This window comes from Chrysochloris asiatica, unplaced genomic scaffold, assembly GCF_000296735.1.
Source record: "Chrysochloris asiatica unplaced genomic scaffold, ChrAsi1.0 scaffold00167, whole genome shotgun sequence".
NCBI lineage: Eukaryota > Metazoa > Chordata > Mammalia > Afrosoricida > Chrysochloridae > Chrysochloris > Chrysochloris asiatica.
The window spans coordinates 3,185,757-3,193,856 of record NW_006408685.1 but is presented as its reverse complement, the minus strand read 5'-3'; the positions used below and the strand labels follow the sequence as shown (position 1 = coordinate 3,193,856).

The following is an 8,100-nucleotide window of genomic DNA, read 5'->3' as shown; positions in this document are numbered from 1 at the left end:
CCCAAAAGAAAATCACTGAGACATATCATAATCAAGCTCTCCAAAATCAGAGATAAGGAGACACTTCTGAAAGCAGCTAGGGAAACTGAAGTGTTACATACAAAGGCAAGCAAGTCAGATTAAGCTTGGATCTCTCAGCAGAAACATGCTAGCTAGAAAGCCATAGGGCACATGTATAAAACCCTGAAAGAAAAATAAACTGCTGATCAAGAATCCTTTATCCAACAAAATTATCAATCAAATACGATGGTGTAATTAATCAAAATATTCCAGGATAAACAGAAGCTAAGGGATTTTGCCAAAGCCAACACTGCACTACAAAACGTCCTAAAGAGATTTCTGTGGACTGAGAACCAACAAGAACAGATAACAACCAGACATGGACATACGTGGCAGCATTACCCAGAACTAACTTGACAGAAGGAAGAGTTGAGAACAGAAAAAAATATAAAAAAACCCTCAGAATCTGTGAGGTCAGTCTATGATCAAAACAATTCAATGTAAAAGAAGGTAAACACAAAGGTACAGAGATCCAGATGGTGAGAAGGTCCAGGAGATTACAGGATAAAATAGACTGCACTAAATGGAGGGAAAATTAATGGACTATAAGGTAACCTCAAAGAAAATTAACACTTCACAACATACTAAGATAATGAAAATTTAAGAAGAACATGGAAACAATAAAACTATGAGGAAACTCACAAGAAAGAACACAAAAAGCATGAACTCAGCAAAGGAAGATACACAGAAAAAAGAAAGCAGCAACACCACAAAAAAACAAACATAATGGCAGCAATTAATCCATACCTACTGACAATTACACTGAATGTAAATGATTAAATGCACCAGTTAAGAGACGGAGGGTGGCAGAATGGATCAGAAAACAAGATCCTTCAATATGCTGTCTGCAAGAGGCACATCTCACACACAGAGACAAAAACAGATTAAAAGTCAAAGGATGGAAAAAATATATACGAAGCTAATTGCAATAAAAAATGAACAGGAGTGGCAATAATAGTCTCTGATAAAATAAACTTTAAGGCAAAAAACAGCATAATAGGTAAAGATGGACATTATCTCATAATTAAAGGGACAAATGAACAATATGACACAACCATAAAAAATATCTATGCTCCCAGTAAAAGAGCATCAAAATATATAAAGCAACCTCTAATAGATTTGAATAAAGAAATAGACAAATCTACAAAAATAGTGGGTGATTTTAATACACTGCTATAAAAAATGGATAGAACAAACAGAAACTTGACAAAGACACAGAAGAACTAAACAACACAATTGGCCAACTGGACTTCATAGATGTGTACAGAGCATTCAACCCAATAACGGTCCAATAAACATTCTTTTCCAGTGAATATGGAACATTCTCCAGAATAGACCATGTCTTAGGCCACACACACAAAAAAAAACTGCATATATTTACAAATATCAAAATATTAGAAAGCAACTTCTCAGACCACAATGCATCAAATAAGAAATCAACAATAGGAAGACCAAGGAAATAAAGGCAAATACGTGGAAATTTAATAACACCATGCTGAAAGTGATTGGGTAGTAGAAGAAATTAAACGTGAACTCACAACGTACCTAGAAACAAAAGAGAATGAAAACAAAACATACAGAAATCTTTGGGACAAGGTGAAAGCGGTGCTAAGAGGACAATTTATTGCAAAAAATACACACATCCAAAAAGAAGAAAGAACCAAAATTAACTCATTAACACTGCATCTACAACAATTAGAAACAGACCAACAGAGGGAACCTACAGTCACCAAAAGAATTAATAAAGATAAGAGAAGGAATAAATGAGATGGAAAACAGAAAAACTATAGAAAGAATCAACAGGACAAGAAGTTGGTTCTTTGAAAGGATTAACAAAATTGACAGACCTTTCATTGGCATACCTAACAAAAGAAAAAAGGGAGAAGACACAAACAACATGCATTAGAAACCACATGGGTGATGTTACAACAGAGCCAAAGGAAATCAAAAGGTTAATAACAGAATACTATGAAGAGTTGTACTCCAACAAATTTGAAAATTTAGAAGAGATGGATACATTTTTAGATAAACACGACCTACCTAAACTTACACACAGTGAAGTAGAACACCTGAACAGACACATAACAAAAGAAGAAACTGATCAGGTTAGCAAAAAATTCCCAACCAAAAGAAGTCCAGGCCCAGATAACTTCACTGGTGAGTTCTACCAAACATTCAGGGAAGAGCTGCCACCAATGTTACTCAAATTATTCCAGAATATAGAGGTGGATGGAAAACTTACTAATACATTTCATGAAGCAAGCATAACCCTCACACCAAAATCAGGGAAGGACATCACTAACAAAGAAAATTATAGACAAATATCCCTCATGAACATAGATGCAAAAATTCTCAACAAAATCTTAGCCAACAGAATCCAGTAGGACATCAACAAGATAATACATCATGATCAAGTGGGATTCATATCAGGGATGCAAGGATGGTTCAACATTAGAAAAATGATCAATGTAATTCACCATAGGAATAAGAAAAAAATAAAATAAAAGATCCACATGATCATATCTATTGATGCAGAAAAGTCATTTGAAAAAATCCAACATTCATTCCTGAAAAGAACATTCAACAAAGTAGGAATTGAAGGGAAATTCCTTAACATAATTAAGAGAATATATTCAAAACCAACAGCCTACATTACTCTCAAAGGAGAGAAACTGAAAGCCTTCCCTCTGTGAACAGGAACCAGATAAGGTTGCACTTTGTCACAACTCCTATTCAATATTGTGTTGGAAGTCTTATCAAGAGCTATACGGCAAGACAGGGAAATTAAAGGCATACAAATTGGCAGAGAGGAAATAAAACTCTCTCTATTTGCAGACGATATGATCCTATGCATGGAAAGCCCCAAAGACTCAGTAAAAAAGGTACTAGAACTCATTGGAAAATTCCACAAAGTGGCAGGATATAAGATCAACATACAAAAATCAGTTGGATTCCTCTATACCAAAAATGACAGACCTGAAAAGGACATTAGGAAAGCAATACCATTTACAATAGCCGCCCAAAGATGAAATATCTAGGAATGAATGTAACCAGAAAAACAAAAGCTTATACAAAGAAAACTACAAAGCACTACTACAAGAAACCAAAAGAGACCTACAAAAATCGAAGAATGTACCATGCTACTGGATAGGAATACTGAACATTGTGAAAATGTCAATACTACCCAAAGCAATTTACACATATAATTCAATTCCTATCCAGATTCCAACAACATTCTTCAAAGAGATGGATTAAACAATTACAAACTTTATATAGAAAGGAAAAAGACCCAGGATAAGCAAAACACTGCTTAAGAAGAAGAATAAGGTTGGAAACCTCTCATTCCCTGACTTCAAAATTTATTATACAGCTACAGTGGTCAAAACAGCTTGGTACTGGTACAATGAAAGATACATTGATCAATGAAACAGAATTGAGAATCCAGAAATTAACCCATCCACATACAGCCAAATGAATTTTGACAAAATGCCTAAATATATCGCATGGGAGATGATAATCCCTTCAACAGATGGTGCTGGCAGAACTGGAAAGCGAAATGCAAAAGATTGAAACAAGACCTTCCCCTAACGCCTTATACAAAAACCAACTCAACATGCATTGAAGACCTAAATGTGAATTTCTGAATTATGAAGGTCATCAATGAAAAAATGGGGACAAATGTGAAGGCATTAATTCAGGGAATACACAGACACAAAACATTTTGAAAACCACACAAATAAAATTATACAAAATAGATGATTTGGACATACTAAAAATTAAAAACTTATGTGCATCAAAACTCTTCACCAGAAGAGTAAAAAGGGAATCCACAGAATGGGAAAAAATCTTTTGCAATGACACATCAGACAAGGGACTCATTTCTAAAATATATAGGAAACAACAACACTTCTACAGGAAAAAGACAAATAACCCAATTAAAAAATGGGTACAGGACATGAATAGACACTTCACCAAGGAGGAGATCCAGGCAGCCAAATAACTTATGAAGAAGTGTTCACGATCACTACCATTAGAGAGATACAAATCAAAACAAAAATGAGATATCATCTGATGCCAGCAATAACAGCAAAGATCAATAAAGTAGAAGACAGTAAATGCTGGTGGGGATGTGGAGAGACTGGCACACTCCTGCATTGCTGGTGAGACTGCAAAATGATCCAGTGTCACTTGAAAGCAATATGGCACTTCCTCAGACGATTGGAGATAGAAATACCTTATGATCCAGCAATTCCTCTACTTGGTATTTACCCACAATAAATATGAGCCATAACACGAGTAGATATATGCACATAAATGTTCATAGCAGCACTATTTACAATAGCAAAAATATGGAGACAACCTAAGTGCCCATCAACTGAAGAATGGATAAGCAAACTCTGGTACATACACACAATGGCATATTATACTACCTTGAAGAATAACAAGGAAGCTGTAAGCCATCGCATAACATGGATAACCTTGAAGACATTATGTTGAGTGAAATTAGTGTCACAAAAGGAAAAATACTGCATAGGACCACTATTGTAAAAGACTAAGAAAAAGAACCCATACTAAAGGGGGGCGGGATTCTTTGCTGGTTGCTGAGATGTGGGAGGTGGAGTGAGGGCAGGAAGGGGAAGGTGGAGCATAGAGTAGGTAATAGACACAGTATAGTTTGGGTGCTTGGGAAGGCTCAGTACACAAGAAGTGGGAGGGGAATGGAAGAACAAAGTAGACAGAAAAACAATTAGGCAGGTTTGCATGGGCTAAGTGGGACAGAGGTAAATAATGATGTATGCACAACCTTGAAACAACAGGCCTCTGGGATACAGGGATTGAGATATGGTTGGAATGGAGAAAAGGGGGAAAATAATGTTAAGATTCTTGGCTGTGTTTTGAATCTTGGTTTCCCTTGCATACTATTATAAAATAGCCATTTGAGGCGGAGACAAAGGAATAGCCAGAAATATCACAATAAAAAGCTTGTAAGTCCATCTTATGCCTATAACTGATTGGAATACCTAAAATGGGGCTATAGTGTGCCCAGTGAAGGAGGCTGGGCCTGAGGTGGAATCCTGAACTGCATCTAGAATCTTATGAGGTGGGAAATTTCCACTTGAAAGGACAAGCAGACTAGCCTGTAGCAGCTAGAAGAAGAGAAGATACTTGAAAGAAAGACCCACAGGAAAAATACATAACAATAACGGCAGTCTAACTGATTACTGCAAGAACAAGCAAGTGGCTCACCCAGAAGACATCAAGGCAAGTGGTCGGTTCCCCTCAGAGAAAACCCCATTCTAAGACTAAGACTCAATGAGAATAAACACTCTAATTGGTGACCATGTTCATCACCGTTAAGGGGAAGTGAGGGAAAAACAGCAATGAAGTTGCGAGCTAGGCCCTACAATGTTCAATAGACTCCTGTGAACCCGTGTGGAGACCTGGTTGACCAGCAGTGTGGCAAGACTGGGGAATCTTGAGCCCAAAGTCAATGACCTAGCCACAGAGGACTAGAGTGGAGAGTGAAGCATCCACCTGATAAGAAGAGAGGGCATATGCATAAGAACACCCACACTTGCACATAATACTCACTTGACCTAGCTTCAATGACTGGATGATCAGAGCTAACTAGAAGAAGAAAGAAGAGGAAAAAAAGAGTAATCAGATACAATTTGATGAACTTGACCTACATCTGTGGATGCAGTAGCTCAAAAGAGAGAACAAATCTTTACTGAGAGGATCATTCCCACTCCCTCCATACACTGAGTAGACAGGGATGGGCAACTTGGACATTGACTACCCAATTGCAGGGACTGGAAAGGCAAGAAGTGACTGGCTTACAAGCTTTCAAGAGGAAACCTAGATCCAGAGGGCATGGAGTAAGATAGAATCTCCACTGAGTAATATCCAATCTGTCTGGGCGGGGCTGATGAAAGGTTCTGTGGTTAGGTTTCTTGTGATACAATAGTGAATAATTTTGTTATTAGAACTGACTGTGAGGGTTGGAAACGTAAATGTATGTATTTTGTAGCAAAAGGAGGGCATTGATTGACTTTTCGGTCTAGGAGCTGAGGTACCTGGGACCATAAAGGGAGAAGAGTGGAGATCGGGACCCTACCCAGAGAAGCAGTGCCACCAGAGATGGAGGCAGAGACGATGAAGTGGAGAGATGGAGCAGCTGGGGACTTTAGACCCAGAGAGGGAACGGGGCTGTGTGCTGATGACCCGGGGGCAGGCTTGCAGGGTATACCCTTTGGTTGGTTGATGATGCATGGAGGGGACTGTAACCATGGCAATGAAATGATATATGATAGGATGAATGTAAAGCTAATGTTCTCCCATAAAAACTATCACATAATTCACAATAAAACATTCAGAAAAAAAATTCCCATTCTATGGGCTTTCTCTATATTCTTTTGATGAAATCTATTGATGCACATAATTTCTAATTTTTGGTATGTCCCAGTTATCTGTCTTGTCTTATTTTGTTTGTACAATCCTTGCAGTGTTTGATAGTCTATATGTGCCCTGTATTATAGCCCTTAAATTTATCCTTATTTTTTCATTCATGATCTTTATAATTCTGGGATTTAGATTTAGGTCTTTAATCCATGTTGAGATTTTTTTGTATATGGTGTGATATTTCCAATTGTGCCAGCACCATTAGTTTAAAAGGCTATCTCTTCCCCAAGCAATGTACTTTGGCCATTGTGAAAGATCAGTTGGCTGTATGTGGATTGGTAAATTTCTGGATTCTCAATTTTGTTCTATTGATCTATGTGTATCTTTCATTATAACATCACCAGGATGTTTTCACCACTTTAGCCAAGTAGTAAATTTTGAAATCAGGGAGTGAGAGGCCTCCAACTTTGTTCTTCTTCTTAAACAGTGGTTGGATTATCTGGGTACTTTTTCTTTTCCATATAAAGTTTGTAATCTTTTTTTCCATCTCTATAAAGAATGCCACTGGAATCTGAGTTGGGATTGCATTACATCTGTAGATTGCATTATATTTTAGTATTGACATTTAAAAAATGTTAAATCTTCCTATCCAATAACATGATATATTCTTCCATTTTTGCAAAATTCTTTTGGTATCTTGTAGTAGTGTTTTGTACTTTTCTTTGTATAAGTCTTTTGTTTCTCTTTAGATATTTATTCCTAAATATTTCATCTTTTGGGAAACTATTGTAAGTGATATTGCTTTCCTAATTTTCTTTTCAGTGCTGTCATTATTCGTATAGTGAATTCCAACTGACTTTTGTATGTTGGTCTTGTACCCTGCTACTATGCTGAATCTTCTAATGAGTTCTAGTAGGTTTTTTTTTTTTTTTTTTTTTGGTGAGTCTTTGGGGTTTTCTATGTATAGGATCATATCATCTGCAAATAGAGTGAGTTTTACTAGTTCTTTGCCATTTTGGATGCTTTTAATTGCCTTTTCTTGTCTTAAACTCTAGCTAACACTTACAACACAATATTGAATAGTGATGGTGTTAAAGGGCATTTTTGTCTGATTCCTGTTTGCAAAGGGAAATTTTTCAGTTTTTCTTCATTGAGTGTGATGTTGGCTGTTTGTTTTGTATATATACTTTTAATTATGTTGATACAAAACCAATGATTTATTTCAAATATCTTCTTTAGACAGCATAACAGATGACTATACACATGGAACTCGCCAGATGGAGCACATAGAAATCAAATTGACTACATCTGTGGAAAGAGAAGATGGAAAAGATCCATATCATCAGCGAAAGCAAGACCAGAGGCAGACTGTGGAACAGACCATCAATTACTAATATGCAAATTCAAACTGAAGCTGAACAAAATGAAAACAAGTCCACAAGAGCCAAAATATGACCTTGAATTTATCCCACCTGAATTTAGAGATCACCTGAAGAACAAATTTGATACATTAAACACTAGAGACCGAAGACCAGAAGAATTGTGGGATGACATCAAGAACATCATACATGAAGAAAGCAAAAAGTCATTAAGAAGACAAGAAATAAGGGAAAGGTCAAAATGGATGTCAGAAGAGAC

At 36.7% G+C, this 8,100-nt stretch overlaps 1 protein-coding gene across 1 annotated transcript in view; it reads left to right on the top strand.

Annotated features, from left to right (window-relative positions):
• Positions 1–8,100, top strand: part of DACH2 (dachshund family transcription factor 2) — a 1,617,828-nt gene that overhangs the window by 501,473 nt on the left and 1,108,255 nt on the right. The window lies entirely within an intron of this gene.